General features: G+C 38.4%; 1 pseudogene; it reads right to left on the bottom strand.

The window, feature by feature from the left end:
- Positions 1 to 4,610: 4,610 nt before the first annotated feature.
- Positions 4,611 to 4,922, bottom strand: LOC142164511 (18S ribosomal RNA; annotated as a pseudogene).
- Positions 4,923 to 11,251: the final 6,329 nt, after the last annotated feature.

Below are 11,251 nucleotides of genomic sequence, written 5' to 3'. Positions count from 1 at the left end.
TAAGTTAAAATAGTGTGACGTTATATCAACTTGATCTAACTGATGCAATTAGAACCAAGTCAAAAAGAATATATTGGTTTTTAAATTAAAGGTTCTCCTGAAATCCCTCTCTTCGTTATTTTTTCTATTCCTGGAATATCTCGCAGCTTCTGCTTAAGTGTGCAAATATAGTATTTTTAGAGGACAAATACACCACTTATTATTTAGCAATGCGTGTAATTACCTTTTATATGACGTATGTATTTAGATAAAAGTATTGAAATTGATAATAAGCAGTTGACGTATATAGTAAAAAGTATTGATAAGCTATTCTTTTATTAAACTGACTAAAATACCCTTAAAGTTTTACATAATATAGTATAAATTAAAAAGTTTTTTCATAGAAAAAAGGAGGTACAATTCATATGGAATGAAGAAAAAATTAGGAACTTTGTTATGGAAAAGGTATTTTGTGAATTAAAAATATTATTAAGGATGAAATAGTAGTAAAACTCTTGGTCAAACTAAAAAGCCATAAGTTGAGGGTGAACAACTTATGGCTTATGGTTGATTTTAAGTGTTTATAAGCACTTTGAGTGATTACCAGATGTGTAGATAAACCAAAATATGCTTATAATCTAGTTTGACCAGCTTATAAGTGTCACGACCCGAATTTTCCACCTTCGGGACCGTGATGATGCCTAACATTTTACTTGCTAGGCAAGCCAACGTTAGAATATAATTAGCCATTTTTAACAAAATTTTGAATTAATTAATAACAAGAAAAGAAATGCGAAAATAAAGTTTGAAATAAAGTGAGTATTCCATAATAATCGTGATATCTAAATACCATCCCAGAACTAGAGTCACAAGTGCACGAGCTTCTAGAATAATACAAATAAAGGTCTGAATAAGATTCAAGCTATTTGAAATATAATACACAGCTGAGATAATATAGAAGGGGACCTCAGAGCTATGAACATCGTGCAGCTATACCTCAAGTCTCCACTGGTATCTGAATCCGAGCAAGTGTATGGTACGCCGCTGGGACCAACTCCGCAATCTGCACAAGAAGTGCAGAGTATAGTATCAGTACAACCGACCCCATGTACTGGTAAGTGCCGAGCCTAACCTCGATGAAGTAGTGACGAGGCTAAGGCGGGTCGCTTACATTAACCTGTACGCAATAATAGTAATAACAATAATAATAATAACAGGAATAGTAGTAAAACCAGTAAATAATATTAATAATTGAAATCAATTCAGCAGTCACAATCCCTCAACTTGTTTCCATTGCGGCATGCAACCCGTTCCCCCAATATAAACTTTAAATAAGTCTGTTGAGGCGTGCAATCTGATCCCCTAATATAGATTTTAAATAAGTCTGTTGAGGCGTGCAACCCGTTCCCCCATATAAACTTTAAATAAATTTGTTGCGGTGTGCAATCCGATCCCCCCCATGTATTTTAATAACTCTTAAATATAATAAAAATACTCCAATAAATACCACGTTCAATAAGAAACTATTAAGCATCAAGGCATACAATGATTATAATTTATTTATGAAACAAACAATGACAATTAGTAATTAATTGTGGAAATCAGGGAGAAAATAGGCAGTTTAATATTTAATGTGCTAAATGTCGAATAGCAATTAAGACACATAAGTCAAATAAGCATGTAACAATTATTGCAGGAATTCAAAAATTTATATTTGACAAGGAATATGAGTGAAATAATTATTATAACGATTAATTCGTGTCTTAAAATAATTTAAGATATTTAAATAATTAAGTAAATAATTAATTTGACAAAGTATAGGCACCCGTCACCTTGCCTATACATCGTTACACATGAAATTCACATAGCAAATAATTCAAGTGTTATATTCCCTAAAGTCAAAGTTAACCACGATACTTACCTCGCTTTGCAACCAAATTTCAAGAATCCAATAAACCTTTGCCTCGCGAATTCGTGTCCGAAATCCTCAAATCTAGTCATAAATAATTCAATATACTCAATACAAATCGTAGGAATTAATTCCATATGAATTTATAAATTTTTCGGATAAAAATCCGAAATTCATTTTAAAAATCAACAGTGGGACCCACGTCTCGAATCCCAAAAAACTCGCGAAATCTGAACACCCGTTCCGATACGAGTTCAACCATATAAAAATTATCGAATTCCGACATCAGATTGACTTTCAAATCTTCATTTTATATTTTTGGAAGATTTTGTAAAAGTCTGATTTTTCTTCCATAAATTCACGTATTCATGATGTAAATGAGCATGGAATCATGAAATATAATCAATATAGGATAAGGAACACTTACCCCAATGTTTTTCCGTAAAAATCACCCAAAAATCGTCTTACCCGAGCTCAAAATCGAAGATGGTGGAAAATGGGTCGAAATTCCATTTCCAGAACTTAAGTTCTGTTTGCCCAGATTTTTACTCATCGCGATCGCGGGAATTCGTTCGCGATCGCGTAGAACAATTTCTGCCTGGTCCATTTTACTCTTCGCGATCGCAGATAATTATTTGTGATCGCAAAGCATATTTTGGCTGCCCATATTTTTAACTCTACGGGATCGCATAAATGGTCATGCGATCGTAGAGAATATTTTTCTCAGCCTTACGCGATCATGTACTGACTTGTGCGACCGCGTAGAACAAATTTGGTGCTTCAGCTTCTGCCTCATTCCTTCTTCGCGAACGCGGCTTTGCCCATGCGTTCGCGGTGCCTTGTCTTTTCCAACTGTGCGATCGCGTACAATACTATGCGATCACATAGTACAAATTTTCATCGGTGATCAACAAGCCTTCGCGATCGCGGATGAAGCCACGCGATCGCGATCAAGGAAACCAGAAATGAGAAATACCAGATTTCCAGCCATCTGTTCTTGAACAAAAGTGGTCCGAGGCTCATCTGAAACTCACCCGAGTCCTCGGGGCTCCAAACCAAACATGCACACAAGTCCAAAAACCTCATACGAACTCGCTCGCGCGATCAAAATACCAATTTAACACCTAGAATTACGAACCGGACACCAAATCAAATAAAATTTTTAAGAAAACTTTAAAACTTATATTTTCACAACCGAACGTCCGAATCAAGTCAAATCAACTCCGTTTCTCATCAAATTCGACAGACAAGTCATAAATGACAGAACCGACCTATGAAAATTTTCAGAACTCGAATCCGACCCCGATATCAATAAAAGTCAATTTATCGTCAAACTTTGAAATCTTTAAGTCTTTAGGCTTCTAGTTTTTGTCAACTGACGATAATTCAAGTTAGGGACCTCCAAATTAAATTTCGGGCATACGCTCAAGTTCCAAATCACGATATGGACCTACCGGAACTGTCAAAATACTGATCCGAGTCCGTTTGCTCAAAATGTTGACCAAAGTCAACTCAGTTGAGTCTTAAGGCTCTATTTGATATTTTAATTAATTTTTCATATAAAACTTTTCGAAAAATTATACGAACTGCGCACGCAAGTCAGGAAATGATAAATACTGCTTTTTGAGGTCTTAGATCACAGAAATAATTATTGAATTTAAAGATGACCTTTTGGGTCATCACAATAAATTTAGCCAAACACCCTCTGTTCATTTATAAAATCAGTTTCAGTATTTAAAAGTGTTTTTCAGTACTTCAAACTTATAGCTATTTACAATAGGCTAAGTCAAACGAGTTCTTAATCATGTAAATATTACATAGTCGTCACTGCGTCAGACTTAAAACTCTTTACTAGTATTTCTACTTTTGTCTATCACTGGGGCAGCAGAAAACAGCAACAAATGAATAAAGTTGCCAGTAGTGAAAACAAAACGCAGAGAGTGTGCAATAGATACCAAAGAAGCAGCAAAAGCAGCACAATAAGAGAGTAAAAAAGGTAGCCCAATGCACAAACCATAGTTCACGCAGGGTCCAGAGAAGGGGCGTACCGCACCCCAAAGTGTGTAATATAAGCAGCCTACCCCTGATGCAAGTATCTCGCATGATTTCAGGGCTCGAACTTGTGATCTACATTGGTCACACAAAGAATAGCAGCAGGGATAAAGTGATCAGTAGAAAGAGACACTGCTGCTAGGAAATTGTTTGGGTTAGAATCTTGATACCATAATGTGATAGAACAAGGATCCTAAGCTAATTTGAGCGCATATATTATTTAGAAGAACACACACAAGAGAGACATAACACATATCCAGCAGAGACCAAAGAAACGTTGAATACATCAAGAATATATCTATAAGAAAGCATTAATTGAGATCATTACATGTAAACCTATAAAATCAAAATAAGTAAGAAAACATATGTATCTAATTAAAATGTAATTGTTCATCTTCGTAGATTTAGATAATATCCAATCATGCATCTTGACTATGACAAACAAGTCATCGTACAACAATCAACATTAATCATTTTAGAAACTAGCACTTTATTCTTTCGTGTATCATTATTAATTAAAATCTTTATTTTGATAATATTGATAGTATTTTATGAAATTATTTACAATATGGCTCGGTATACACGTGCAACGCATATACATATACATATACATATACATATACATATATATATATATATATATATATATATATATATATATATATATATATACACGTATATACGTATATATAGCATTGCACGGGTCGATGCATACAACGCTTAGTATCCTTATTTACGGCTAGGACTAGTGGGATATTTAATCGTATTCACTCCCCCAGCTTTCATCTGTTAGTGCCAGTGTCGGCCCAGCAAGTAGAGCGCTTTCGCCTGTCTGTGTCTTTTCGATTTCCGCGCATTTCACCACTCCACCAAAAATTTCTTCTGCCCTTACCGTACTCCAGCTTGGCAAATTCACACCGCTTGTCCAGGGTTGAGCCTTGGATTTGACGGCGGACTTAAAAAATCACCTACAAGCGCTTTACGATAATGCTTACCTCTAGATTAAATCAACCAAATTCGAATCCTGAATCAGTTTCTAAAAATAGTTGCCTTTCTTTAAAAAAGTTTGGAGGGCTACAAACTAGCATCAGCAGATTCTAGAAAGGTATAATACACACTAATTAATTCATTCATTCAATGAAGTTATACATTTTTTTTAATGAAGTTACGCATTGACTAGAGTGAGTTAGTCTTTTTTAATTTTCTTGACAATGACTAACAATTAAGTTAAAATAGTGTGACGTTATATCAACTTGATCTAACTGATGCAATTAGAACCAAGTCAAAAAGAATATATTGATTTTCAAATTACAGGTGCTCCTGAAATCATCCTCCTAGTTATTTTGTCAAACCTTTTTTTTCTTCTTTCTTTCTGGAAAGTCTCTCACTATTTGCATATCTTAGCTATTGCGTCATCCTCATTATCTTTGCCGCCACCTTTTGGATTAATTATATATGGTATTCAATAGGAGAAACTTTAGAATAAACTGCGTACGTCACACCTAGGTGCGGAGCCACAAGTTTCATTAAGGGTTGTCAAAGTATAAAAAAATTGAAGCCACAGAAAAAACTAAGTGAATTCAATATATAGTATATTTATATAAATAAAAAAAATTACTTAGCTATACAGTATATTTTCCGGCAAAGGAGTGTCAATTGGCACCTCTAGCTGCAAGATGGCCCCGCCGCTGATCACACCCCTTGAGGTGCGACCTTTCTCCGAAACTTGCGTGAATACGGAATATCTTGTACACCGATATCCCCTTATATTTTAATAGGAAAAACTGAGAAGATTTTCGGATCAACCTTACAATAAGAAAAAAGGTAAGTGTAAAAAAATTATTTTTAGAGGACAAATGTTCCACTGTCTCTTGATCACAATTTTTTTCTTTCTAATTTAGTCGAGTATAAATATTCGGTGCGGGCAAGTATTTACCGATGAAATTAGTCGGCTTGTTCTAGAAGAACATTTAGAAAAGGAACTTCCTGCATAAATTTGAGATCACTGGTAATCATAAGACTTCAATTAGAATCCGATACTTAAGTTTCTTCTAATGATATCTTTCAGCTCAGGTCTTTACCCTTTGGAGAACGGATAATAAGGCTTCACTATAATCTACATGAGAAATTAGGAGTGCACAAAGGTTCTAACAGCAGCTGAAGTATTGCAAACATAATTAATTAATTACGTAAGTAAAAGTATACTTCCTCTAACGGCTTAAGTTTTTAAACGAGTTTCACACGTACAACCTAACATGGTATTAAAACAGGTAGAAGCCGAGGTTCAAGTCTCGTTGCAATCCAATAAATATCAAAGAGAATTTCCATGAGCATAGTCGATGAAAAAGAACCAAACCCGGATGTGAGGAGGGAGTGTTGAAAACAAAATTAAATAAATTAAAATATTTTATCTCTAATGGCTTAAACTATATCATGACCACCTCTATGGTCGTGATCTGCTTTTGTGAAAAGTAACTACCGCTAACATTAATTATAACATTTGATCACGCCCAATTATGACTTATAAAAAGGAGTAAGCGGTCGTGGCAAATATATTTCGGTTAACAAATCCGGAGTTGAATCCTACAGGAAATTAAGCACAACTACTAGACTCGCACAAATTCACGCAATCAATATTCAGAAATATTTAAATAACAAATTGGATGTTTACTAACTAAATATCACGCAATGAAAATGCAGTAATAAATAACTAACTACGAATAAGTTGTAGACAAGAATTGGAATAGTCTAAGGTTCTGATTTTCCCTATTGTCGGAATCCTTTCCGCTACGTTTCCTATAAATTTATATAAGTTTTCTCTACCGATCATGAGCTCTTTGAGTGTCATAATTCTCTCCCGAGTAACTACCACAATTTACTAGGCATATTTTTCCGAATTACGCTAGCTGGCACTAAGTTACGGCTCACTCGGATCGCACCAAAATTTCATTATTCCTAATCCCACCTTTAAACCCTTCGTATTGACCCCTCATATACGTTATGAGTGATATTGTTCAACAACTACCTAAATATGCACTCTTTTCCGAGTAATACTGATAAATAGGGATTTTAGCCTATTATTTGCTCTCTTTTACTTAGGTTTTGGGCCAAAAATGCGTGAAGGTATTCCCGAAAACTAACTTAATGTGCTTGCTTGCATGATTTTGTTCGAAATGAGCCAAAGAAGTCATAACCAACTTATAAAGGAGTCAGACTTGAAATAAAACCAAGTCTGGACCAATACTGTGGAACGCGGACCGCGATAGAAAAGGGCGGCCGCGAAATTATCATCGATGAGGCGGCCATTATTCCGCGGACCGCAAAATAGAGATTCAGAGAGGCTGTTTTGAGCACTAAAATTGAGCGCTGAGAGTGGCAGAAAGACGCGGCCGCGAAGTGACTGGCGCGACCGCGGTTGGAATTTAGCGGATAACGTTTGTCGAGGTTCAAAGATTTTGCAAGATGGGCATAAATGAAGAAGGCGGTCCGCCTCCAAATTACGCGGCCACGAAGGAATCTCACGCGGACGCGGTGAACATTATGCGGTCTACGAAACGAAGATCTACCCAGGACCAGATATGAAGAAATGCGGACCGCGCTCACTATTACGTGGCCACGAAAGCCCAAGCGTGGACGCGGTCAGAATTACACGTCCGCGAAACCTCCACAGGGGCATTTTTATCCGAAATTTTTAGCCTAGTATAAATAGATCCTTTTATCAATTTAAGGTTAAGTTTTGTTTAGCAGAGCACGTGAACGACTGGTTTTTCTAGGTAGTAATACAAGCCTGTAGGCTACTTCACCCACCCTTTCAGGAATTTCAAAGGGTCCGATATACCTGGGGCTCAACTTGCCCTTCTTTTCGAACCTCATTACACCTTTCATAGGTGAAACCCGAAGCAATATTCGTTCTCCAACCATGAATGCAATATCACAAACTTTACGGTCGGCATAACTCTTTTGCCTAGACTAAGCTGTGCGAAGTCGATCCTGAATAATCTTCACCTTATCCAAGGCATCCTGGACCAAATCGGTACCCAACAACCGAGCCTCTCCCGGTTCACACCAACAAGCTGGTGATCGACATCACCTTCCGTATAATACCTCATATGTAGCCATTTGAATGCTCGATTGGTAGCTATTATTATAAGCAAACTCCGCAAGTGGTAAGAAATGATCCCAAGAACCTCCAAAGTCTATAACACAAGCGCGGAACATATCTTCCAATATCTGAATAGTGCGCTCTGACTGTCCGTCTGTCTGTGGATGAAATGATGTACTCAACTCTACCCGCGTGCCTAACTCACGCTGTACAACCCTCTAGAAATGTGAGGTAAACTGCCTACCTCGATCTGAAATAATAGACACGGGCATACCGTGAAGGCGGACAATCTCACGAATGTAAATTTCAGCTAACCTCTCTGAAGAATAGGTAACTGCCACTGGAATGAAATGGGCTGACTTGGTCAACTTGTCCACAATGACCCAAACTGCGTCAAATTTTCTCTGAGTCCGTGGGAGCCCAACAACAAAATTTATAGTGATATGCTCCCACTTCCATTCAGGAATTTCTAACTTCTGATGCAAACCACCAGGTCTTTGATGCTCGTACTTAACTTGCTGATAATTCAGACACCGAGCTACATATGTAACTATATCGTTTTTCATTCTCCTCCACCAATAATGTTGCCATAAATCTTGATACATTTTAGCGGTACCTGGATGAATAGAATACCTAGAACTGTGTGCCTCTTCCAAAATTAATTCACGAAGCCCATCCACATTAGGCACACAAATACGACCATGTATTCGCAGAAGACCATCTTCCCCTGCAGTAACCTGTTTGGCATCACCGTGCTGCACCGTGTCCTTAAGGACAAGTAAGTGAGGATCATCATACTGCCTCTCTCTGATGCCCTCATATAAAGAAGACCGAGCGACTGTGCAAGCTAGAACCTGACTGGGTTCTGAAACATCTAACCTTACGAACTGATTAGCCAAAGTCTGAACATTTGTAGCTAATGGCCTCTCACCAACTGGAATATACGCAAGACTACCCATACTCACAGCCTTTCTACTCAAAGCATCGGCCACCACATTGGCCTTTCCGGGGTGATACAAAATGGTGATATCATAGTCTTTCAATAACTCCAACCATCTTCTCTGCCTCAAATTAAGATCCTTTTGTTTGAACAGATACTGAAGGCTACGATGATCAGTAAATACCTCATACGAGACACCGTAGAGGTAATGCCTCCAAATCTTCAGCGCATGAACAATGACTGCCAATTCTAAGTCATGAACAGGATAATTCTGCTCGTGAACTTTTAACTGCCGCGACGCGTATGCAATTACCTTGCCATCTTGCATTAATACTGTACCAAGCCCAATGTGAGATGCGTCACAATATACCGTATACGATCCTGAACCTGTAGGTAATACCAATACTGGCGCTGTAGTCAAAGCGGTCTTGAGCTTCTGAAAGCTCAACTCACACTCGTCTGACCATCTGAATAGGACACCTTTCTGGGTCAATCTGGTCAATGGGCTTGCTATAGATGAAAATCCTTCCACGAACCGACGATAATAACCTGCCAAACCCAGGAAACTCTGGATCTCTGTAACCGAAGTAGGTCTAGGCCGATTTTGAACATCCTCAATCTTCTTAGAATCCACCTTTATGCCTTCTACTGATACAACATGCCCCAAAAAGGCAACTAAGTCTAACCAAAACTCACATTTTGAAAACTTGGCATATAACTGATTATTCTTCAAGGTGTGAAGCACACTTCAAAGATACTGCTCATGTTCCTCTCGACTGCTGGAGTAAATCAAGATATCATCAATGAATACAACCATAAAAGAATCTAAATAAGGCTTGAACACCCGATTCATCAAATCCATAAATGCTGCTGGGGCATTTGTCAACCCAAATGACATCACTAGGAATTCGTAATGCCCATACCAAGTTCAAAAAGCTGTTTTAGGGACATCAGAGGCCCTAATCTTCAACTGATGGTAACCAGACCTCAAATCGATCTTTGAAAATACCTTGGCACCCTGAAGCTGATCAAATAAGTCATCAATTCTAGGCAGCAGATATTTGTTTTTGATAGTGGCCTTGTTCAACTGTCGATAGTCTATACACATCCGCATAGAGCTATCTTTCTTCTTCACAAATAATACTGGTGCACCCCTGGGCGAGACACTTGGTCTAATAAATCCCTGATCAAGCAAGTCTTGTAACTGCTCTTTCAATTCTTTCAACTCTGGCGGGGCCATACGGTATGGTAGAATAGAAATGGGCTGGGTGCCAGGAGCCAAATCAATACAGAAGTCAATATCTCTGTCGGGTGGCATCCCCGGCAGATCTGCAGGAAATACTTCTGAAAATTCACGAACAACTGGTATTGAGTCCATAGAAGGGACATCCGCACTTGGATTATGAATATAAGCCAAATAGTCTAGACACCCTTTCTCTACCATACGCCGAGATTTCATATAAGAAATAATCCTGATGGGAGAATGACCAGGAGTTGCTTTCCACTCTAACCGAGGTAACCCCGGCATAGCTAGGGTCACTGTCTTGGCATGACAATCCAATATAGCAAGGTAAGGGGACAACCAATCCATATACAAGATGATATCAATATCTACCATATCAAGAAGTAGAAGATAAACACTAGTCTCAAGATTAGCAATAGTAACCACATATGAATGATAAACATGATCTACTACAATAGAGTCTCCCACCGGTGTAGATACATACACAGAAGCACTCAGAGAATCACAAGGCATAACCAAATATGAAGCGAGATAGGAGGACACATAGGAATAAGTAGATCCTGGATCAAATAGAACTGAAGCATCTCTATGGCAAACTGGAATAATACCTGTGATCACAACATCAGATGACTCGGCCTCAAGCCTAGCTGGAAAAGCATAAAATTAGGGCTGGGCCCCACCACTCTGAACTGCGTCCCTGGGACGGCCTCTGACTGGCTGGCCTCCACCTCTAACGGTCTGACCTCCACCTATAATGGCCTGACCTCCACCTCTAATAGCCTGACCTCCACCTCTAGCTGCCTGACCCCTAACTCTAGCCGGCTGAGCAGGAGGTGAAGCAACCGGTGCCGGTATAATGGCACGAGAATCTTGTCGAGATCTGTTACTCGCCAATCTAGGGCAATACCTCCTGATGTGACCAATGTTACCACACTCATAACACCCATCCTGATGCCGTGGCTGCTGAAGCTGACCCAGATAGGCCGGATAACCACTGTAATAACTCTGGAGTAGTGGTGCACTGAT

The sequence above is a fragment of the Nicotiana tabacum genome, chromosome 9 (assembly GCF_000715075.1).
Source record: "Nicotiana tabacum cultivar K326 chromosome 9, ASM71507v2, whole genome shotgun sequence".
Classification (NCBI taxonomy): Eukaryota; Viridiplantae; Streptophyta; class Magnoliopsida; order Solanales; family Solanaceae; genus Nicotiana; species Nicotiana tabacum.
Note: the sequence above shows the minus strand (reverse complement) of the source record. Positions and strands in the feature narration are given on the sequence as shown.